General features: G+C 37.4%; 1 protein-coding gene across 23 annotated transcripts in view; it reads left to right on the top strand.

Annotated features, from left to right (window-relative positions):
* ZNF385B (zinc finger protein 385B) overlaps positions 1 to 24,547 on the top strand; it is a 383,440-nt gene that overhangs the window by 243,391 nt on the left and 115,502 nt on the right. Inside the window, exon 1 of one of the 23 annotated variants that reach the window (XM_070241363.1) lies at positions 6,131 to 6,227. The exons of the other annotated variants lie outside the window; for them this stretch is intronic. The gene's annotated coding sequence lies outside the window, so the exon portion shown is untranslated. Of the gene's footprint in view, positions 1 to 6,130; positions 6,228 to 24,547 lie in introns of those variants that run through there. 23 annotated transcript variants of the gene reach the window in all.

Raw genomic sequence — 24,547 nt, 5'->3', positions numbered from 1 at the left:
TAAAGAAAACGGTGCTGACTGGGATACTCTAGTGGGTTATCTGCTCTCATTCATCCAAGAATGAAATGGCCTATGTGTTTATGATGTCACTTTCACCTTATCTTTTATTTTTTTCTATCCACATGTATTCATAAAATTTTTGAGAAACTCGGCTGCACTTCACCATTTCCTTCTCCCGTGGGAGTTTAAATGCTGCTATTATGTAGAGAAAGTGGGAGTTGGAAATGTTTTTCCTAAACAGAATGTGGGTCTCTCTAGAGAGTGATATAATTCTGGGAACTTTTGCCGGGCACTCACCAATGCACTGGTTCCTGTGATGGGGAAAGAAAAATAAATAATACAGGATTGGGTCGTCCCTTTAAGGATTTCACAGTGTAGTAGTCAAGACTGCTGTGTAAATAAGCAGCATCGTCCAAAACAAGAATGCAGGACAGTCACTTTAGTTTTGTTAAGGAATTTAAACAGCTATACCCTCTGTAGAACCAAGATAAAGAATTACGTTAATTACTCTGTCAATATAAAGAAGTGTACCTGCTTAAAGATTTGAGAGAGAAAATATTTGACCCAAAAGATGTAGAAATGGATACATGAGAACTTTCCCAGACTTATGTATTCAAATAAATATTTTCTCATTTGGTCCAGCCACCTTAGGAAGCTATGCAACACTCCTTTGATTAGATCATTATTATATTTCCTTTGGTTGACTTGCCTGAAGAAGTAATTTACCATATTGTCCAACTTGGCAGTGTCCAATTTACATTTGTGGTTTTTCAGTCAAAATGCTAAACTCCTTTATTTAATTGCATTTAATGGTATTTTAAAGAAATACCACGTTGTTTTTGATTGGTGTCTTTGGTGCCCAGTGCTGGATTAATTTCGTTCTTAAGACCATTATTAGAATTCAGATTGGATTTGTTATTCTATAACCCTTATGGATGCAGACATTCACTAGTGATGATCGTTGGGCCTTACACTGAGACAGATCACTAAATCTGGTCTGGGCTGGAAGATTGGCACAAATGAAGACTCAGATTCCAATTAGAATTGTTTTCACTTAGGCTTTCTAATAAACCAACAAACAGCACAACAAATGTGATAACAAGCTATAGGCTAGTGAACACATTTCCTGACACCTCCCTGGTGCCTTTGGGGAGGCATATTCAAAGTGGTCAACGCGGTCCAAGCACCATGAGCAACCACCTGGACAGAGCAGCCCAGAACCAGCAGCTTTATCTCATAGTCCTTTAGGCTGGGGGAGAGGCGTTTACCTGTCACCATGAAAGAAATTTCTTCGTGAATCCCAGTTGTATACTCTTATTTAGCGTCATCAAACCCAGCCACCACCAGGCTTCAGAATGGTATTTGAGTTTCCAGGAGCCTGATTTACTCTCCTATGTCTGTTCTACAGAATCCCTTGGTTGATCTAATCACTACTGATACACTTATTTGTGGTTTAAGAAATGCCCATGAATTGGTTTTATCATCCAAAGTATTTACTGGGTACCCACTTTGGGAAAAACACTGTACTGACATGTAACGCCATAACATTTAAGTCATATAGAATCTCCTTTAATGCAGATATTTTAACAGAGAAAAAGTTTAGGGAGAAAATAGTTCCACATAAAACTATGAAAGTATTCTTATTTTTAAATTATTTGGGTGGAAGTATTAAGGAAGTTTTAAAAGAAGTTTCTCTACATTTTGCCCATTAATTCAATTGTGCCTGAGAAATTTTGGCAATTAGTTGAAATGAAACATTCGGCTGTTCTTTCTTTGATTTGACAGTATGCAATATATGTTTATAAAGAATTCTCACTTTGTTTCTATTAATTTTCATTGTTTTAAATACTTTCCATCTACGTGAACTTAGCACTAAGTTGTATAAGAGGAGTGAATACCTCAGGTTTTTGGAATCAGAAAATCTGGGTGAGTCTCAGCTTTGGAACTCAAACAGCATAGTTTTGAGCAAATCTCTTAGCCTTCCTGGAATTCAGTTTCTAAATCCATAAAGTGGGTATGTTTTGAACCACAAACAAGCGAACTGGTAATTAGATCACTCAAGAGAATCTATAGAAGTGTAACAGCAAGGCAGTCTGTTAGAAAAGCCAAATGCCATCTGCTACTCAGAAGGGTCTACATACTTACTTACGCAGTTGAGTAGTCTCAGTCATATCAAGAAAACAAGCTCATCTTAATGGATTTTAGGTTTGACTATATTTTAAATATATCTTCTTGAAAGCATTTCAAGATTTACTAATATTATTTTTGAGTTCTCCAAACTTCGTGTTTACAGAATGTCCTTCATTCTAAAGAATCTAACACAGAAGCACTTTACTAACCACAGACTAGTTTGCAACAGGGTATACTGCAGTTACCATGGCAACTATATTATAAACCTTTCTTTGTGCTAAGTTGGAATTTTTTCAAGACTCTTTCTTTGGACTGACGTTTTTAATGCTTGAGTTTTCATGAGGATGATTTTTGCTTCTTCACATTGTGAAAAGTTGAATTAATCTTTTCAAAGAGTTTTGTGTGTGTTGAATTTTTGTATTAGGACACTTCAACTTGGAACTTGAAGTTCAAAAGCAAGAAAATAAAAGGCCTCTGAAGCAATAATATTATCCAATTTTTCCCTAACTGTAAGACATAAATATGACACATACTTCATATCTATGTCATGAAATACTCCAGTGTTCCCAAGCCACATTAAAATGCAAAATAAAATGGTATTAGGATGTAGCTGGTATCAATGGGACCCGTGAATGATTGGCACAAAGACATCTTTGTATCAATTGTTTGATAAGCTCAGATGAGTGACCACAGGAAAGGTGGATGGAAGGAACATAAAAGACTAAAGGAAGCTTAATTTCAAGAGTGAATCTACTGACTTCTGGGAGATAACTGTGAGGGTTACAGATCAGCTTTGTATTTGCAATCATTGACATCATATTAAGCTATGTACGTATCCAAACATAGGGGCTAATATAGTACATCTTACCTGTAAAATGCACTCAAAGCAATATATACTTCATAGACTTTGGCTACTACTGAATTGTGTCAAAGTGTTTCTGTGCCTTTTAGGATAAGATGGTGTACTAAACCCCCCATAAAAATATAAACACAAAATTTGTGGTTAAAAACACAAGAACCAAGAAAAGAACAAGAACCAAAGGAAATAAGATCTTTCTGAAGAAGTAAATTAGGTACCTGGAAGTGGTGTGCTGTCATAACAAATAATTAAATAGGTAAGAATAGCTTTGGAATCAAGAAGTGGATGGAGGCTGAAAGAATTTTGAGGGGTATGATAAAAAAAATTCTAGATTGCCTTGAACAGACTCTTAACAGAAAATTTGTCATTAAAGATGCTGCTTGTTGGGGCTCAGTAGGAAGCGAGGAACTAGAAGAACAGAGGTCTTTGTTACATAGTGGCAAAGTTTAGTGGGATTGTGCCCTTCAGTTATGTGGAAAATAGATCTTGTGAAAGATGGACCAGGATATCTAGCTAAGGAGATTTCCAAGCAAACTGTTGAAGATGTGGCCTGTTTCTTGCTACTTAGAGTAAAATGAAAGGGAAGAGATATATATTGTTAACAGTTAAACAAACAAACAAAACCAGGGCGTGATAATTTGGGAAATAGCTGATTCAATGACAAAAGATGCTAAAACTAAGAGACTGCTTCTGAAAGCGTGGCATGGAAAAAAAAAAGGAAAAAAAAAAAGCCAAAGGTGGCTGTACAACTTTTTGCTTTGAAAGATCAAAAGATCAGAGTGTTTAGTCACAAAAGATTAAGATTGTGCCTCATAGATCTTCTCAATTAAATCAGAGGGCTTCTAGGAATCTGTTGCCCTCAGCCATCTCAACAGGAACAGAAGATAGAGAAGGAATTATCTCACAAAGATTTGTGGATGTGGTTTCTGTCTAATGCAGAGCATTGCTGTGCCATCCACAAGAGACTCACAAAGTTCTTAAGAAAATTATATTAGTAGAAACACTGCCAGCTTGGACTGAAGAGAACAAAGAAAGTACAGTGTAAAAGGAGACTTTGAACCCCAAAATTCTACTTACAGGAAGCAGGCTAATGAAAGTACTTAGTTGCAAACATATGTTACTGCTCATGAAAAAGAAAAGATGACTCAGAGGACAGAACTGAGAGCCTCTGCATAAGAGTCCAGCCCGTTCAACACCTTGATTTTGGCTGTATGAGACCCTAAGCAGAGAATCCAGTCAAGCCCACTCAAACTTCTGACTATGGAACTGAGAGATAATAAATGAGTGTTGTTCTAAACCAGCAAATTTGTTGATAATTTGATATGCAGCAATAGAAATCTAACACAGGTGTTGATAACTAGAGCCACTAAAAGATTCTAAAGAATTTAGCTTATACAGTTTAAAAGAACAAAGGGGTTCCTTGAGATTTGTATATACCTTTACTCCTAAACTGTTTACAAAATGAGTGCTCTGAAAACAGTTTTTTAAATGCTTCATTCTCTATATGGTTTCTGTTAAGTTATGAATGCATGTATTTCTGGCTCCAGGAACTCACCAGTTATTTTCTACTTCATACTCATCTCAGTGTACACTTACAGAAGTAGATTTTAAGTCTCCCCTTCAGAGCCATAGTTGTTCACAGAGCATTGTGGAATCTTCCATCTCTTACCTTTCTTGCATATCCATTAATATCATTCATTGAATTGTTTACTCTATATAGAAACCTGATACATCAACCTGAACTTGAAGTATCACTTCAAAGAGAAAGTCCACTTGGGAAAACTTTGTTTTTCTATTCTAGCTTTCATCGCATAAGAACATAATTAAATCTCCAAATGGAAGTAAATGGTGTGGCCCATATTTAGGTGTTTGAAACATATATGGGTAGAGGTGGGGGACTGGAAGAATGGCCACGTCAACGTCCCAAAACATGCCAACTTGAATTATTTTGTTTTCTTTAATAGTGGCAAAGAAGGTATAGGGAGGTGGGAGAGGGAATTGTATGGTATGCTGAGAATTTGCTAAAATACTGGAGAAAGATAAGAGGCCAAGGTGAGAAGACTAAAACTCTATCCTAAGAAGAAATTTATGCTTACTGTTTTTTAAAGCTTTAAGTAAGGAAACTAGTAATTTTGAGTTCTCACTTTAAGGAATAATGCATTGGTCAGGGTTCAACTGCAAAGAACAAATCCACATTAGCTAATTTAATAAGAAAAAGATTTATTAGAACATGTTAAATGACTTCTAGCATATTTGGAATAGCTGAAAAGCAAATAACCTTTAGCTTGACTTTCTGGATGTGACTCCTAAAACCCTAACACAGAACTGGACTTCAAAAGGAGGCATCACCACCCTGAACCTCAGCTACGACCCATAGCATCACAACCAGAGGCCTTAGGCCCCGACTCTCTCCGTGTGACCTAACTGAGCATTCCGAATTGGTGGAACCTAAATCACATCTGTAACCCCGTCAGCAAGAGCATATGGGAGATGTAGTTTTTCAGCTTTCCAGGAAGGAATATTAGAAGAAGTTTGACACAGCCCTTAAACAACCCACAGTGTCCCCCACAGGGCTCTAATATTTAAGCTAACAAAACTCTCTGTTTGGGAGGTAGTAATAAAAAGATCAGATACTTAAAGGATGATTTTTTTCTTTGAATCTTCCTAGTTTTAGGTCTTACTAAAATTTTTTAAATTATAGTTTTCACTTTTTGCAGTACAAGTTTGATATTCAGTGATTAACATTAAGTAAATGAAGATAAAAATCAGATTATTTTTCACTGGCATTTATTTTATGCTTATACAAAATATAATTTATCATGTTATCATAGATCTGCAAAGTCTGCCAGTCATTTCTAACTTATAGTAAGAGTTCACCTAAATCACCTGAGACAGTGGCTTTGTATCATGGTTTGTTTAAGATATTGTTGTCCTGAAATGAGAGTCCTACTTAACAAGCGTTTTTTGGAGTTGTGCCTCCTCTTTATCTGAACTAGCTTCAAAAATACTAGCGTCAAAAATAACATCAGCTTACAATGGGCTTACAGCAGTGATCGTAGTTTTAGTAACTGAGTCAGCCTTCGGCCAAGGGCCAATAGTTGGCTCAAGTCATATGTTAGGGTATTATTTTCTGTGTCTTACACTCAGAACACTGGGGCGTAGATATAGGCAGTTACCAAGAAGACTAGAAACCAGTAGTGGTGAACAGTCTCTTCCCTGCTGTAACATACGCAAAAAAGTAGGTATTATAAAGTGTATGCTGATGAGTTGACGATGACTAAATGAGCATAGCTGTCATTTGAGAGCTCTGGACCCTTTACAACAGCTTTGAGCATTGTTCATAAATGAAACCTGATGGAATTAACCACTTCTTATTCTAATATTTATGTAGACTTGTGTGACTGCCAAATTAAGTTGAAATTAGAGCTGCTTCATAATAATAACAAATTAATTTAAACAAACTACTAACCTGTACGAGTGGCTTAAGAGCCCAAAGGAAAGCGAGAAGCAAGTAACTAGGGCAGCGGACTGAAATTTTTTGAACCTTTGCCCTCTCCTGGTAACTGATTTTATTTTCTTTGGTCTTTTCTTCCTTTTGCCTGCTTTTCCTTTTCGAAGTTGAAGAAATCTGTCTGGATGTTTTACTCCCACCCCTCCCTTTCTCTTCATTACTTACGTGTCCTGGAAGTGGAAATTGTAATTTAGAGAAGGTGGCTACTCCACACGTGCTTTTTTAACTTAATGACAGCAGAAAGATTGTGAAGGAAGAATGCTGTAACTAAGGTGACTATCTATCCCAGTTTGCTTGGGATAGTCTCAGTCTATGCCTATTAATATCATCCTGTTTCATTCTCAAAACTGTCCTGGTTTGGTTGGTAAGTTACGTGGTCACCCTAGTTAAAACTAAGATGGGCTACAGGATGGTATAGAAAAATGTAGGAACTTTAAAAAAAGATGGTGACAGTAGTTTGAAATTTTGGTAGAACCAGGTTAATTTAGCGTGCTAATTAATAATAGCAAGGACAGAATTGCCTTTCCTGACTCTGGGATCTCTGTGGACTCTTCAGATCTGTGTTATCTTTTGGGAGTGTTTTCAAATATATAAGCAATTATTCTTGTTTATATGCATGAAAATTGAACTACCAAGATTCTTATAAAATTCTAGTAAATGAGAGAATATTTTCCATTTAATAATTTTTTAAATATTCCTGATAAAAATTCTTATTAAAATTATATTTTAGAAATATAAATGGAGATTTAATAAAAGGTATTCATGATGGATTTGTGAAAAATTCTTTTGAGGATACTGTTGTTGCTGATAATTTTGGGTAAAGAAAAAGTATTTAAATGGAAAATATTTGAAAGGCCCAGCAAACAGAACAAAATTAATACGGGGTGTCTTTTACAGACACTTCAATATTCTTTTTCATCTATAACTTCTGAAAGCTATTTTCTGTTATGTTTCAGTGTTTATTATAGTTTAAAGAAAAGTTTCTTGCCCCAAACCAGGTTTTCATTCCCATTGATAACAAGTGATTCATTTTTATCATCATTGAAAGTGGTATTAATATTTGGGAGAAATTTAATTGAATCCCAGACAAGTTATTTCCTTTGTCTGCCCTATAACAGTAACATTTTCTGGTGAGTTGAGTAAATAAAGCTCATTGCAAAGATCTAAGTTTCAGAATCCCCAAGTAGGTTGTAACAGACAGTATTGCCATGTGAAAATTCGCAGTGTTCACTTATAATGTACTTAACATAAGATGGTAGGGATTTTCGAGAAGCAGTTAGAGCCTGCGACCAATAAAAAAAAGACACAGAGGAGTAAAACATCTAATGATTAGAGCTGCCAAATACCTTCCATAAGCAGCTTAGACATACGACTTGCAATTAGAGCTAATATCCTTTCAGTTTAATATTTTCTTACCTTCTTAATAATTAACGTAATGCAACAACCCCATCTGGACCATGAAATAGTAGCACAAAATTCCAAAAGAGTCTTTATTGTACACTTTTTTTCTGTAAAAACATTGTCCAAAGATCTTCCAGTGTACTTTTGTTCAGTATTCTTTTTCCCAATGCCTAAATATTAGCACTTTTACAGGGTGAAATTGGCTGTAGTGTTCTGCTACTGTAAAGATAACCTGAGGTTAATCACAATGTCATGCTTTCATTCTCAGTTTTTTCATGAGGTATACTTATTGCCAGAGGAAAGCATTCTGTGAAAAAAGTGGAGCCCACATTATGATTGTTATGACGGAATTGATTTGTCTTCCCTATAACAGTAACTTTTTCTGGTGAGTTGAATAAATAAAGCTCACCTCAAAGACCTAAGTTTCAGAATCCCCAAGTAGGTAGTAATAGACAGAACTAGCCATCCAGCTTACTGATGCCATCATAGTGGTCAGTGCTATACTTATGAGTTAATAAAAATGACAGTTAAGTTATTTAAGGAAACAGTTTTTTCCCGAGTAGACGTTATGTTTGCCTGTGTGAACAACTAGAGGAAGTGGGTGTGAAGAGCTCTTAACTGCATCATTGCTGGGACATCCACACGTTTTCTAGAAGACAATGAAAAATGGAGGAAGAGCAGAGAGAGACAGATCTGCCAGTCTCAGATTTGTCTCATTTTTAAGGGGATTCATGATTGTCTATTCTTTATAAATGAAATATATTCAAATTTCAACAGTTTAATTTTTGAAAACGTATCGTTCCTGCCCAATTTGTAATCACAAGACACCTAAGCACATTACTGCTAACACCACTGCATTTTCTCATTACGGACCACTGTGCAGGCTGGAGGCCTTGTTTTCTACTAAGAAAAAAGATAATAAGCTGATAATTAGAGTTACTGAAACAGAAGTGATTTTAGGATCCAAGAAACTTTATGGAATGGGCCCTGGAGGGAGACCTGAGGTTCAGCCTACAGCTGCAACACTAGATAAATCGCTGAAAGGCTCTGCCTGTGCCTCAGTTTATCTATTAACGAGAACAATCCACACATTCCATCAGAACCAATTTATGAGGACAAGAGAGAGAATCTAAGTGAACCCCCAAGGAGAAACCATTCTTAGTGTTAGAGAGGCAGGCAAAGTATAAGCCAAAGCAGAGAGAGAAGGGCCAGTTGCTTTACTCTCCACCCTAAAGCCCCACGAGGTGCTGAGGTCACACCATTTGGGTAGAACAGTGTTCAGGTGCTTTTGCAATTAGCCCTGTTTACAAGGGATTGAGTTAAAGTTTCACTAGGGGAGCAACTTTCTAGGGCTGATTATTAGACAGAGTCTTTTTAAAAAGTACGTATGAAAAGAAGTAGTAGCCAGGACAATCCCCTGCCTCCCCCTGGGTTCTGATTGTCTGCTTGGGAGTCACATGCCCCAAAACCCTTCAATTGCTGTATTTTCCTAGTCAACAAAGGATATATTTTACTCAAAGCAAAACACCTTCTAATAACAATGTTCACATTTTCCCTTAATCAAAGAACCACTGGGAAGCTGAAAAATTTCCTTGTGAAGCCACGCTATACAGATAATGTGGAAAGGACTGACTGAGCATTTTTAATTGTGTGCAACAAATAGGAAATGTACAACGAAAAGAATAAAAATTACTAGGATGAAAGAATTTCATATGATTACAAAGAGAGTTTCTATGAATTTGAATATATATGTATATGTATATGTATGTATAAGCATACAAATATATGCAAAGTATAATTATATACTTTATATAAAAATATTATATATATATGAGTGATACATTTATATTTTGTTTCTTGGAGGAAATGAACTACTCTGGGACTGAGATACTTTATCTCTGTAATAAGTAGCTACATAATTAGAGAATCTCTAAGGTCTCATTAAAACAACTTTCTACAACTGTTACTACCATGAGTCGTGATAAGTAAGTGTGAGTCAGGTAAAACGTTTATCTAAAGGGAAAGCTGAAATAATCAAATAATATTTATGTAGTATTAAACATGTAAAATTTTCAGAATGGGGCAGGGAGAAATGAAGCCACTATATTTTGAGCACTGTCGCATTCTCAGTGGTAAAATAAAGGTAATAATAATAACAACAACAATAACAGCAGTCACAGAAAAACAGATCAAGTTGGTACAGGTAAAAGTCCTAGATGCCAGGCTTTGGGCTTAAACCCCATGCACACATTGTCTCGTGTAATCCTATGAAACAAATTTTAGCATGATCTCTATCTTACAAATGAGAGATCTGAGACACAGAGAAGTTCACTCACTTGCCCGAGGTCTACTGAGCTGGTGGAACCTGAGTTCAAACCCCGGACGTCTGTCTCCAGGATCTGCTCCTTCTCTCACTCAGTCCTGACAACCTCATAAAATAGGCCGATGTGGATAATAGTTTCCCCATTATAGAGGTTAGGTGACTTCTCTAGGGGTACACACAGACTCTACACAACAGCAAGGATGTTAACCCAGCCCTTTTTATACATGTACTTTCTAATATACTATGCTAAATTTTCCCCTTTATAGTTATTGTCCTTGTAGTGACAGTTTAATGAACGTTGTATTGGATGTCTGGACTATAATTAGATCTGCCTCAAAAAAGAAAAATCAGCAAATCAACACTATGTTTCACAGTAGCAATAACTATTCACATTACACTAGCACCCTTTTTTTCACATTGTCCTGTTGTATGGCTTTCCATGAGAATCCCTTCCTATTACCAAAGTGGGACAGTTTCACAATTCTAAACTCGCTTGGATTCCAGTGACTAAACTGATGGTGTCTCCGTGACATTCTTCCTTGTATTCAGGGAGCCAGCAAGGTAAAGTGAGCCTTGATTAATTATTTCTAAATTCTGGGATGCTATGTAAAACACTCTTCGTGATCAGGTTCACTGTCAATGGATATACACAAATAGGAAATAGACGTGTAATCTGGGCTTTGACTAGGATGGGAAAGAACCACCATTTTTCTCCCCGTCTCTGGGGGGCAGGAAATTGCTCTGGATTAAAGAAATGCCAATCCACCTTCCCAATTAGCCCATTTTAGAAATATTCTCATGCTCTTCCATTCCCCAACTTTCTTTTGTTCTCTTCTTTGCTGCTCTCCTTTCTCCATGGAATGTGTGTCTGGGCAGCTCTACCTGGCTTGGATTTGACGGGAGAATGGACAGGAAGCTGAATAATTTAGTCCCCAGCTCTCTGCTGATACAAGCAGAAATTGAGACAGTTAGACCAGAGTTAAGACCCCTCCTCATTTCATGATGCCATTGAGCAGCTAGAGAGTAACGATGATTTTTATTCCCTCCTGGCATTAAGCCTGAGAGGCAAACTGACAAGTAACAAGAAAATTCAAAATTAAAGCTGACAAGTCTTCCTTAATTCTTCCCAAGATGCTTGAGTACGATTATTATTTAATGTTTCTTTGTCCCTATAAATATATGAGGTGTCAGTCAATATACGAAATTGCTCCAGACAATAGAAATCTGCCTGAAAACTAAAACCAAAATATGAAAAATACCAGAAAGACTAGAGGTGTGGGTTTGGATGGGAGCAGGTTTCTGAAAGCATAGGATACAGACTAATGCAGAGCTCTCTCTCTAGTGCTGGGCAGGGTTTTTCAAGAGTTCCTGTCATTTTGTGACATTTTCTTCTGTGTCTAGCCCTTAACCTCAGTTCTACTGTATTGTCACATTTTGCTTTTCAGATTCACCACCATTGATGGTGGATCAGGAACATCATCCATGTACACAAAGGATAGTGCATTATGATGTTTGAAGGTGGAAAAGAAAAGATTCTTCAGTCACTAGGCAGGCTGAGCTCAGGGCTGTCAAGCAAATTATGCTAGCCCAGGATGTCTGCTCAGAGAATCACTGTGGTGTGGCAGGTGATGAATGAGTGGTTTTCATGGCCTTGGGCTCCTTCCCAACAGAGAGAGACTAAGTTGGAAGATGATTTTAGCAATCATGGTGGATAAATCTGACAGACCTCAAATACCACCCCCTTCCTCTCTGCTTATATGAGGAATAATGGTAGGACTGGGTCTTGACTTGTGAGACGTTCAATGTAAAGATGACAAAAATCATCCTCCCTATTCATTCCCTCTCTTTGAAATGAAAATTTACCCAAGCAAAACAGGATTTCTTTATATCAGAAATTTTGCTGATCCAGAGAGAAGGGCCTGCAAAATGCTGGCCTTTCCAATGGAGGTTAGAAACTAGCATTGACAAAATGGCGCTCAGTTTTCACCTCTCCTTGGTATGTCAAGTCTTTTTATATTCAAACACCATCAACTCCTAAAGGAATATGAAAGACCACTGTATCTTTTGAGAGAAACTAAACATAGGGCAAGTTTGCTTTACTTCATAGATTTAGAAATGGAATTTATTATTAGAAGAAACTAGAAGTTGAATATTCATTAGTACCCTTGATCATCTTCTGAGCAGAAGACTTGAAAGAAGCCTGGGTATGGAGGGAATTTTTTTAGTGTTTTCTTTTTCCTGTGCTTTTGAGCTGATGTTAAGTTCTGCCATCTGTAGGACATGTGCATTTTAAACCTCTTTTACTTATAAGCTTCAGCTCTTTCAGGAAATTGTTTTTTGCTTATGTTACCTAAACTGCAGAAATTGGCTTCCATCTCACATAGTCTCTGCATTATTAAAATGCAGCTTGTTGTGCAGAGTTTTAATGGACTCTTTAGGGCCTTTACATATTAATGTTATATACTAAGAACTATTAAAGCATTCCAAATAAAACATATTCACCAGTTAAATGTTCTGTTTTACTTGTCATCATGAATGAAAAGGACAAGCTAGTTATCTTCATGGTCATTTAGAAAAAAAATTGTAACTAATACAAATTTAGTCTCCTCATACCAGGCAACTTAGTCACATAATTCCAAGGGAGCCTAGAATTTATTACTCTCTCTTTTTGATTCTTATCTTTAAATCTTGAAAACAGGCAAAAAAAGAAAACCAATTTCAACCTACTATTGATTATTTAAATATGAAATACTTATAGTAAATTCTTATCCGAGACAGGTTTTTTTCCTTCTGTCAACAAGAAGAACGTGGTAAAAGTTTGTCTTTGGCTGGTATATACTTAGGGATTTTTAACTCTTTGAAAATATCCAAGTAAATGCTAATTGGTGAGGTCAACCAGGTAGAGGGGGTGGAGACTAGAGAAGAAGGTGAGAATAAATCAAGTAATACATCATTTTTAAATTATCTAGCCCACTTCTTCCTCTCAACCAGAAAAAAATACTTGTCCCTTATCAAATATTCACTGAAACATTTGATATTAAAACGTTGCTCAACCAAGTTAGAACCTACAAATGTGGGCCCTCGGTGCCCTCTTTTCAAACATGTGATGTGGAGTCCCAGTATAGTGCTAAGAGCCCTAGTTTAACGTCAGACAACATCTACAGCTTTCTATTCCCCACTCTGCCTGCCACTCATTAGATGGGTGACCTTGGGAAAGTCATTTAATTTCTCTGGGCTTGTTTCCTCGTTAGTATTAATAGAGGCTTGGACTGGATTCATTCAACACATATTTACTGAGCTCCTGATAGGTACCATGTTTCAGTGAGATATAAAAGAATAAAAATCAGCCCCCAGTCTTCAAGGAGCTGAGGGTTTAATAGAAGAGACACCCATAAAAACTAATGCATGCAATAAAGAAGTCTGGATGCTATTACAGAAATTTGTTAAGTTACATGAGGGGCACCAAAAGATGAGTGGTCAGTCCTATCTGGGTTGAGGTAGCAGAAAGGAGATTGACAAAGACTTGAACAGAGAAGATGCTTGAACTGAGTTTAAATAGCACTCTCCAGATGAACAGGGGATGAAAGGTGTAGGAACACAGGCTTGTAGGAGTAAATCAACATAAAAGCTCACAACCTAATAGAGGTTATGTACAGTTGGAATGTAAGTATGAGATGAAATATGCACGGAATGGCTGGAACAAATGGAAAAGGCTTTATATGACATGAGGATTCTGTATTTTGGAAAGCCATGGCACAGTTCCAAGTAGAGCTTGTAAATTGTTCATATATGTGTGTTCTAGAAAGATCCCTCTAGAAAAAATATAGCAAAGACTTGGAGAGGGCAAAGATTAGAGGCAAGGAAGCCAGTTAGGAAGCTATAACAGAGGTACATGGGAGAGATGACGAAGGTGACAGCAGTGGAGAGATGACGAAGGTGACAGCAGTGGAGAGATGATGAAGGTGACAGCAGTAGCTATGGGGTGGAAGCGAAAGAACTATAAGACATGAGGAAAGTGATTCCTCTAAAATCACTGAAGGGCTGAGGGGTGAGGAAAGAGGACGAAGGTCTCTAGCATCCCTTTCAGCTTTCAGCTCCCATGAGTTGATTATTCCAAGACTGCTAGATCAAAACTGCACGATTCAAGGAAAGATTTTCGTAAATATACTTTAAGGAAATATATTTTTAGCACTTCATAAAATGGCTTATTGTTTTGAATTCTTGCTTTTAGACTATTGGAATCACTGTGTTTTTAAAGGGAGCTCTATAATGCTGGTATAGAATGAGTGAGGTATTAAAATTGATCCTTTATTGGTGCTGGCCCCGTGGCCGAGTGGTTAAGTTCGTGCGCTCCGGTGCAGGCGGCCCAGTGTTTCGTTGGTTCGAATCCTGGGTGTGGACATGGCACTGCTCGTCAGACCACGCTGAGGCAGCGTCCCACATGCCACAACCAGAAGGACCCACAACGAAGAATAGACAACTATGTACTGGGGGGCTTTGGGGAGAAAAAGGAAAAAATAAAATCTATAAAAAAAAAAAAATTGATCCTTTATTCAGAAGACATAGCGTAGACAATTAAATAGGTACTATAAAGTTACCCTGAATCACGAGGTGCACTGTGAAGAGGCAAAAACAATCCAGTTGTGCTGGATTCAGAAATTCCATGAGGGAGTTTAATATAAATACCCGGGAGACTCAGAGAGCTGGAAACAGGAAGCGAGCCTGTAAGCAGCATCCACAGCCAACAGGTAGTCAGAACTCATGCTTCAAAATCCTCTTACCCACCCCCACCCACCTTCAGTTTAATTTTTGTGACTCTGAGTGTGTTTGTCATTTATCCTACCATGAGCACCATCTTTACATCATTCTACTACTTTCTGAAAACTTCTTGAAAGTGTCTGTCCTTGATCTCATCCTATTCACTCCGGCCCACTGTAAGTTGGCTACCACCCAGAACACACCAATAAGGTGGCTTTTGCAAAGGCCACTATGTCTTTCTAATTGCCAACTCCAGTGGATGTGTCTCAAACCTCATCTTACTTGACCTTTATGTCATATTCATGAAAGACTCTCCTCATTTGCCCTTATGACATCAGGATCACCCTCGTTTACCCTCACCTCTGCCGACTTTGTCACTGTCAGGTCCATGAGCTCCTCCTTCCCATTCTGTACTCTCCCTGGGTCATTTCATCCACATGTATGGCTTCTATATGTAAATAGCGTTCATTCTCTGGCCTGAGTCGTGCCTTTATGTTCCAGAAACAAAAATCTAACTTTCCACTGGACATCTTCACCTGATTATCCCTCAGGTGACTCAAACTCAACAATTCAAAACTAAACTCTTTCTTCCCCAAATGTTTGCCTTTTCTGACCACAATCTCTTACCTTGTCATGACTAGACTGTGCATTCCTCTGTAGGCACATGTCCCTTTTCATACTTCCCTCTCATGCGTAACTCCCCACTCCAAGCATGCTAAGCCACCATTATTATCCCAGATATGTTGTGCTCGTTATAAAGTCTGAGTCTTTGCACATGCTTAGAAGGCCTTCTTGATACACAGATCAAAACAGATATACACATACAATCATTTCTTAATCTGGCTGAATTTTATTTAACTTTCAGGCCTTTGTGAAGGAGTTACCTCCTCCAGAAAGCTTTTCTGACCCCAGGCCTCTGCTGTTAGATGCCCATCTTTTGTAGTTTTATGGTGGTTTGTACTCTATTGCAGCAGTTCTCAATGGGGTCGGGGGGAGAGAGGGAATAGGAGGTAAGAGGATGGTTTTCCCCACAGGGGACATTTAGCAATGTCTGGAAATACTTCATTATAACAAAGGGTTAGGGTGGCACTGGCATCTAGTGAGTAGAGGCAAGGGATGCTGCTAAATATCCTACAATGCACAGCACCCCCCCCAACAAAGAATCCAAAATATCATTAGTACTGAGGCTGAAAAACCCTATTCTGCTGTAATTGCATATTTATTTTTCTGCTTCTCCTACTAGACTATAAGCCTTTGGAGAACAGGAACTGTGTCTTATTCAACATTGTGTATGCAAGAAGTAACAGGTTGCTTGGCATACAGTAGATGCTCAATAAAAATGAAGGCACAAATGGGTGGGTATATTGATGGATGATGTGAATGGTTTCTCATCCTAGCTCAGAGAGAAACTGGTTGTATGTGGACTGAGGGCAATAAGTTCTGAGGTTTCACTCCTGAAGTGGCCCTGATGCCACTTCTACTTTTGAGGTACTTATCATAGAGGGAAGCAGGAGGACTCAAACTGTGGATGCATGTTTCTGTTTTGTTGCATATTTAAATATATAATATTTTATTTGTTTAGATATTATCCTATATTACTTGTTGAGCGAGGTATAACAATGTATGTATTTGTACCCATTGCTAGTTTTCTACTATGTTATAAGTTATACTATACAAGACATTAGAGCATGTTGTGATGAGAAAACAGAATCTGGTTTAAGTTCTGGCTTGAGTTTCAATACTGAGCGTGTAAACCTAAGAAAGACTCTTAGTGTCACTAATTTTTAATTTTCTCAACTATAAGCATATTATAGTTTTGATGATTGTATGAACTAAAGTATATAAAGTACTTGATATATAGTAGATTCTCAATAAATGTTACTTCTCTTGTCTCTTCTCCAAACTTCTCATATTACTTAGGAATTGCATTTGACTCAGAAACAAAACCTACATAATAATTGCTTAAACAGATAGTTTAATTTTTCTCCCATACAAAAGAAGTCTGGATGTCTACAACCCAGGGTTTGTATGATGCCTCCACAAAGTTGTTAAGGAAGCCAGACTCTTTTTAGCTCAACACTTTACCCATCCTAAAGCATGGCCCTGATACTCAGAATGCCTGCTGGAACACCAGTCAGCACTTCTGTGTGCCAAGCAGCAGATTAGAGGTCAAGGTGAAGACGGTCATGCCCTCTCTCTTATAAGGAGCCTTTCAAAATGACTTTATGCTACAGTGAGCGTGCTCATGTGTAAATTCCTTAAGATTTAGCATCTCAGAATATAAAGGACAGAAACATTGTAGTACTTCAGAATTCATTTTACCATTCCAGACCTAGCATCATTTTACCACCTCTAAGTTCATGTGTGCATGTGTATGTATATGTATGTATTCCCAAATAAATTTACAATATTTTAACGCAGACTTATAGAAATGGTGCTCATTAGTTCTGACATTCAAAAATTATATAATTTTTAAAATCGCATTACTTACTGAGAGGGCATGGAAACAATGACATCCCAGTAGCAACCAGTACACCCAGTGCCCAGATCTGGGTTTCTAAATAGAACTCTACAATAAACCAAACCAGGAATCCTTGGAGACCAGGGTGAACATCACCAGTGATAAGTCATATTGCTATCACTTATCCATTGGTATGAAGTTATGAAAAGGGTACTTCACCTCTATGGTATCCTTTCAAAAAACTCATAAATCCAATCCAATCATGAGAAAAACATTAAGCAACACCAAATTGAGGGTCATTTACAAAATACCTGACCAATACTCCTCAAACTTGTCAAGGTTGTTATAAAAAAAGGAACAACTGAGAAAATATCACAAACTGGAGGAGACTAAGGGAGCGTGATGAGCCAATGTAATGCGGTGTTCTGGGAGTGGATTCTGGATAGAGAAAGGACATTAGTGAAATCCGACTAAAGTCTGGAGTTTAACTAAGAGAAGTGAACCAATATTGGTTCTTAATTTTGACGAATGTACCATCGTAATATAAAATGTTAACATTAGAGGAAACTGGGTGAGGAGTACATGGGATCTCTCTGTATTGTGTTTATAATTTTTCTGTAAATTTAAGATTATTCCAAAAACATAAAGTTTATTTTAAAATACAAATTATTGGCCCACATTGAAAGCCTGTGTTCATCTGTATAGCATATTATCTATACAGTAAATGCGTTTGAGTGTAATCTCCACGCGTACAGGGTCTTTGTCTAGTTTGTTTCCTGCTGGTTCCCCAGTATCTAAAGAAGCACATGACATAGAGTAGGCACCCAGTAAGTATTTGTTAAATGTTGAATGAATGCACATATGGTGCCATCTCAGACCAAACTTATGTGTTAACCTAAGGATAATACTAGGAAAGAAAATGTACACACAAAAAAACTTCTGGCCTGTTTCTGAGATATTGTCGTTTTCCAGAGTAGTATCTTGTAAATTGTTAGGGCATTCTGACTAGCCCTCTGTTTTGTAGTCCAGGAAAATCAGCATACTTTTTCTCCATAATTTTCCTAATGGGACATTTTATAAGGGCTAGATCCTGTGGGAGTTGGTAACTATCAGGTACTTTATTAGAAAAATAGGAGTTTGTAGCACTGATTCTAACTCGAGGAAATTGAAGCCTTTTTATAATCCTATGAGATTAATAGATCAGGGATTAGAAAGCTGCATGGTGCTAATTTTCTATAAATTAGTAATTTTCTATTAGCATAAGAAAGATCTAATGGGAACGACACTTGATTAAAATCACAGCCTCACTCCTTACTGCCTATGTGATTATAAGAAAGTTCTTAGTCTCGCTAAGTCTCAAGTCTCTGGTAAAACTGGGAGATTAATACCTCACAAAGTGTACGTACAATCCTCTATTAATGAAAATACGAGATAGATTGCTACAGCAAGAGCTCAAGAATACAGTGGCTCTCACAAAACAGAGGCTTGTTTCTGTCTCCTCTCATGATCCAGGAATGGTATAACAGCTGTTGGGGAGCCCAGGCTACTCCATCTTGTTGCTTAGCTGCCTCTGGTCTACATGCCTTTTTTTTTTTTCATGTTCAACTCACCACTACTTCCACATTCCAGGACACAGGAAGGAGGAGTCTAGAGGAAACACACCTTTCCTTCTAAGGGCACAACCCAGAAGTTATTACTTCTGCTCATGTCTCGTTGGTCAGAACCCAGTCGTGTGGCCCCAGCTAGCTGCAAGGGAAGCTGGGAAATATTTTGTTTAGCTGGGAAGCAATTTGCTTAGCTAATACTTCTGGTATCATGGCGATTGGCAAGAAAATTAGCAGAGCCTGCCATAAGAACCTGGAGTAGTACCTCACAGGGAATAAATGCTCCTCAAATGATGTTCTCTTTAAATCATCTGGATGGTGATTAGTGTGGAAAGAGAAGGTAAGTAGAAACATTTTATCAACTGTGACTTTCCCATTACTCAGAATTTAGGATAGACGTTCCTGGGAAGCTATGTTTGCATTTGAAAACTTGTTTGTCTTCTTGTAACAACTCACAAGAAATAAGGTTTATATTCATCCTAAGGAAAAGAGGCTACAGAAGTAATGTTTCAAAATGTACTTGTTTTTATAGGTAATGACATCAGCTAGCTTCCCTTCTAGCTCAGTAGATTAATTTAGAAGGAACTGTGCTCTGGGGAAAAAGGGAAGATATGAAATGAACTTTATTACGTATTTTCGATGTAGAAATTCTTTTGTTTCCTCAGTTGTATTTTTGTTAATCAGAATTTTTCTACTATCAACACTTTGCGTTCAGTTTCAAGCTTTTAGCAATGATTGTACTTCAGACATCTTTAGGAACTTTTTTCATTTTTCTTGTTTTGGTTTGATTATTTTCCTGAGGATATTTGACACCAATATGCTGAACTTGGACAGGTTTGTTCGAGGCAAAGCAGTTTATACTGAGCCCCATTCATGCTAAGCTTGCCTAGGACATTCTTACATTCACGGGCCTTAACTGCAGGTTGTTAGCCCCTCATGTGACCTATCAGACCACACTGCTAACCAGCTGGCAGCTGGACAGGGCTCAATTGGCCCTGCTCTTTGGGTGACAGTGACAACATGAGGGGGGAACATGATACTTGTTGTATTAGTCGGCTTGGGCTGCTGTAACAAAATACCAGAGACCGAGTCGCTTAAACGACATTTATTTCTCACAATTCTGGAGACTGAGAAGTCCAAGATCAAGGTTCAGGCTGATTCAGTTTCTAGTGAGAATTCTCTTCCTGGCTTATAGGAGGTTGCCTTCTCTCTGTGTCCTCACATGGCAGAGAGAGAGTGCTCTGGTATGTCTTCCCCTTTTTATAAGGGCATCAGCCCTATTGGATTACGGTCCCATCCTTATGACCTCATTTAACTCCTCCTCATAGTCCCTCTCTCCAACTACAGTTACATTGGGGGTGAATATGAATATGAATATGAACTTGGGGAGACTACAAATATTCAGTCTATGACACTAATCTCCCTTTCACTTATAACATAAATAGTGCCTGTAAAGGGTGAATATTTTTTCTAGTGCTTGCCCTGTGCCATCCTGGGAAACCTGCCTAAAATTTCCCGTAGTAGAAGAAAGATTGCTCCAGTGGCTTCCTATAGTCTCTTTCTCTAATGAGATACCTGGTTTAATGTTGTTGTTTAGCCCCACAAAATACCTTGGGAGTTATAAATGTTAAATAAGATATTACAATGTAATAAAATGGTATTTGTAGAGCACTGCCCAGTTTTCTTGCTTATGTTCTCTCTTGAATCCTCATGGTAACTCCATAGTGGGGATATTTTACTGGCTCTGTTTTATAGATGGAAAATTGAAGTTTGGAGAACTTCAGTGATTTCGCTAAGGTCTAAGGGCTAATAATTGATTGACACTGAGACTGCATTCCAGGCCTTCTAATTTCTAATCCACAGTAGACCAAATATGAGCTGGAATTTGGCTCTGGAGTCACTAGGTTTGGTTTCAATCCAAATTCTGTCACTTATTAACAGTAAGTGGGCAAGGTAGTTAACTCACTGAAATTCCTCAATCTTCTCTGTGACATGGAATTAATAGAGTCCACTTCATATGGTTCTAATGAAAATTAAATTATATAAGGCATAGAAATTACTTAGCATAGGACCTGCTGCATAGAAGATTGTTCAAAATTGTTGGTTATTATTTTTAAGCACATATCGAAGTCTATTGCATTGAATTTAACTCTGAAGCCAAATTTATACATTTTATTGGATTTTATTGAGATATGGACTTTATAACAGGGATTTTGTTGAGATATGAGCATTTTAATTGTCACCTAAACATCCATCTCTGTATGTGTATATTTATTCTTACCTAGTCAAATAACAGATTAAAATAGTTAACAATTAGCAGGTATTTTAAACTCTGCCAGTTATACTTTAAGCAAGCAAGTCAGATTTTTTAGTTATCTGGCTTTGACTTTGATTTGAGGTCATTTAGTGCTCATTAATAAAGGAAACTGAGTTTGGGATTCTCAGTTTTCATTTTATACCAGTAAGCCAATAACAGCCAACATACAATAATAATTGTGATCCAAAAAACATTAAGGGGGGCTGGCCCCGTGGCCCAGTGGTTAAGTTCGCGCACTCCACTGCAGGCTGCCCAGTGTTTCGTCGGTTCAAATCCTGGGTGCAGACACGGCACCACTCATCAGGCCATGCTGAGGCGGCACCCCACATGCCACAACTAGAAGGACCCACAACTAAGAATATACAGCTATGTACCAGGGGGCTTTGGGGGAAAAAAAATGAAAAAATAAAATCCTTAAAAAAAAAAAAATTAAGGAGGCAAGGATTTAGCTGCTTGAAATTTAGTATATCTCTATTGAAATACATATTTTTTTATTAACTTGATTCGAAAAACCTAACGTAAGAGGTCATTGTCACATAGGCTCATGTCAACCATAATGACTGGAAGGTGCTCTCCTAATGTGCCCAGATTTGTCAGATAATTTAATCTGTATGCCAGGGTAAATTAATAACACATACTTTAATTTGTTTTGCACGTCAGTCCTGATTCTCATCTGGGATAGGTAATTAGAGAATTTCATACATTTCTAGAGTTAATATGTGCACATGTTTGTGGGTGTGTGAGTAAGGGAATTTTCTTATTCAGATAATTAGTTCTAGTTAAAGTTTCATGCAAGAGGTCAAATAATCTTTTCTCAGGTAAGAGAAACTACACTAAACCAGGAGTTAACACATTTGGAGCAAAGTCGATTAGGATTGTAAATGTCATAACCTCTGATCTGTGATCAGCTGAACAAACAATGAAAGGCCAGTGTGACTTTCAGGCTTCAGGAACAAAGTCTGATGACATACATAGGTAAAAGAACTGCTTCCCACTAGGTACATAGGTTAGTCAATTCTGAACTGCCTTGATTGGGAATTAATAATACTAATGACTTGAGTTGATCCTAAATAGTTCTTAGTATCCGGGCAGGGCAAGTATGAATACACAGATGAGAAAGGTGGATGGTGACATTAAATTATTTCCTTTGAATACCCCATAGATAGTCTCAGAATGACTATACACACATAGATACACACACACACACACACACACACACACCCACTCTGATGATTTTGACTTTAGAAGGCAAGATGAATATACTTACTATATCAGTTTGGTTTTGTGTATAATTGTTATAGTTTTAAGATATGGTTTAACTTATCGTATGTACTCAGAAAAGAGAGTTATGCATTAACTTGTTTATAACTCACTCATTGTCCTTGTCACATGTGTTTGTTTTGTTTTCCCTAATAGCTTCTTAAGAGCAGGGACCATGTCTTACTCAGGATGAACACAGGGCCTGGCACATAGTAGAATAAGAAATATTTGAATGAATGCTTAAGTGGATTTGAGCTTATGAATGGAAGTCTATGGTATTTAAATATGCAACATACATAAATATGAACATGATATGATGAATCTATCAATGTGTGCGTGGATGAACACACGCACACATACACACTTGCACACATCCCACATTCAGAGTACTGCCACTAGTTAAGGAAAGTAATTCATGTCTAAGCTGTCTAGCTAACAATAATAGCACATAAATATGTAGTTAAATGATGTGTAATTGCTGAAACAGAAAATAATTTTAAAACTTTATAAATAATTTTAAAACATTGATTTCTTAATGTGAAAAATAGGCATATGTCAGTTTAAAAACATTATGAGAGTTAAATACATCAGCCCAAGAAAACTTAGAGACATGCAAGCACATAGACATTTATTCATGGCCACCATGATTTTTTTTTTCAATGAAGACAGATTGTAAGTACAAACCACAAAGCAATTATTTTAGTCCTTGTTTTCCTTACTGTGGACATAACTAGTATCCATCTTAGTAATGTGTTAAAAATGTTCATCTTAGTAATTTACAAAAATATTGAAATATAACTATCCAAACTTTTGATAAGAAGCAATTGTAGCTTTTTTCAAATAAGAATAAGACGTTATGCAACTTAAAAGATTTTAATAAACCCTTAAATTAACCTGATTTTTCCCCCTGAGATTAGTCGTTATAAAAGAGCACAGGTCCAGTTGCCACATTTTCTACCAGAAATGTGCTGTCATACATAGGCAAAGCTTCTATTTAAAGTAGATACCAGCTCTCTATAATTGGAGGATTATGGTAATAGATCTTACAGATGGAAAGGAGCTATATTCACGTATACTTTTTGGCATATGTTATTAGAAAAACTTTATGTTTCACTGTAAGATTATACATCTGCTATATAATCAACTTTATATTAGCTACTCTAATTAGAACTAGAAATATCTTAAAATGGGAAAAAATTATTCCAAGTTCTCATCTGAGGAGGTAACTTTGGCTTACTCCCAGCTAATCTTGGCCTTAAAAAACAAGAGCCTTTCAAGCCAGCCCTGATGGCCTGGTGGTTAATCTTCAGGGCACTCTGCTTCAGAGGCCCAAGCTTGGTTCTCATGTTTGGAACCACACCACTCGTCTGTCAGTAACCATGCTGTGGCAGCGGCTCACATAGAAGAACCAGAAGGACTTACAACTAGAATATACAATTACGTGCTGGGGCTTTGAGGAAGGAAAAAAAAAACAAAGAGAGAGGAAGATTGGCAACAGATGTTAGCTCAGAGCAAATTTTTCCCAGAAAAAAAAATTGCCTTTACAAAAAAACCCAAAAACAAGATCCCTTCAATGCAAGTAGACCTGAGTAGCCTGCTTTTTGTCTCATGGAGTGTTCCGAAGGCCTTGGAGAAAGTCTGAGTTTTACCCTACTGACCCAATGGTGCAGGGCCTCATCTCCATGTCAGAATTGTCCTTTCACAGGTAATGATTACTTTCTACTGCCTCAATATATTTTCATGTTCATTTTTCTTCTGGATTCCTTATGTCCCATATGAAGAATGCTTGAAGCCATCTGTTAAGAGTTTCTCCTCAAACCCTCTTCTCTACTAAAAGGACCAGCCTTTATCATAACACACAATTGTTAATACCTCGATCAGAAAGGCAGGCATGCTAGTGCAGCAGACATCACTGGAACAAGA

This window comes from Equus caballus, chromosome 18 (assembly GCF_041296265.1).
Source record: "Equus caballus isolate H_3958 breed thoroughbred chromosome 18, TB-T2T, whole genome shotgun sequence".
Lineage (NCBI taxonomy): Eukaryota > Metazoa > Chordata > Mammalia > Perissodactyla > Equidae > Equus > Equus caballus.
This window is presented reverse-complemented; position numbering and strand designations above follow the sequence as displayed.